Source organism: Aristolochia californica, unplaced genomic scaffold (genome assembly GCF_029961685.1).
Source record: "Aristolochia californica isolate CCGP_79_NKW_82.1479 unplaced genomic scaffold, dmAriCali1.0.hap1 SCAF_446, whole genome shotgun sequence".
NCBI classification, from domain to species: domain Eukaryota; kingdom Viridiplantae; phylum Streptophyta; class Magnoliopsida; order Piperales; family Aristolochiaceae; genus Aristolochia; species Aristolochia californica.
Window position 1 is genome coordinate 20,001 of NW_027182155.1, and position 1,029 is coordinate 21,029.

The following is a 1,029-nucleotide window of genomic DNA, read 5'->3' on the forward strand; positions in this document are numbered from 1 at the left end:
TGCCGCCAAAAGCAAGCCCTGCGCTCGTCCCGTCCCGCTTGACCCGTGCATCCGCCGGTGCTGGCCTGCAAAATGCCTGTGAGCGACGCACGTGACCAGCAGCCCAGGCGAGTGTGCACGGGTGGCAGGCGAAACGGGCGTGCGTGTCGCCAGTGTGTATGTCCCTTTTTCGCCTTTTTCGGGTTCGTGTTTTCGTGTGCCGCCAAAAGCAAGCCCTGCGCTCGTCCCGTCCCGCTTGACCCGTGCATCCGCCGGTGCTGGCCTGCAAAATGCCTATGAGCGACGCATGTGACCAGCAGCCCAGGCGAGTGTGCATGGGTGGCAGGCGAAACGGGCGCGCGTGTCGCCAGTGCGTATGTCCCTTTTTCGGGTTCGTGTTTTCGTGTGCCACCAAAAGCAAGCCTTGCGCTCGTCCCGTCCCGCTTGACCCGTGCATCCGCCGGTGCTGGCCTGCAAAATGCCTGTGAGCGACGCATGTGACCAGCTGCCCAGGCGAGTGTGCACGGGTGGCAGGCGAAACGGGCGTGTCGCCAGTGCGTATGTCCCTTTTTTGCCTTTTTCGGGTTCGTGTTTTTGTGTGCCGGCAAAAGTTAGCCCTGCGCTCGTCCCGTCCCGCTTGACCCGTGCATCCGCCGGTGCTGGCCTGCAAAATGCCTTTGAGCGACGCATGTGACCAGCTGCCCAGGCGAGTGTGCACGGGTGGTTGGCGAAACGGGCGCGCGTGTCCCTCCCTCGTCCCCTTTCATGTTTGTTTTGCTCCCAGGCGCCTACTGCCCTCCTCGGACCGAGTTCCCAGTCCCTTGTCGCCGTTGCCCCTGTGGCGCCCGTTTGTTTTGCTCCTGTTGCTACCTCAATCCGTGCCCCTTGTTGCTGGCGGTGTCTCGTTTTTGCTAGTTCCCGTGTCCTTTGTTTAGGCGAGTTGCTGGTTCTTGCCAGTTTTCCCGCACATGTGCCCCGCTTCTACGGCCCCATTTGGTTGCGTTCTCTTGTTTGCACGTTATTTTGCGGGACCGTACGGTGCAACGTCTC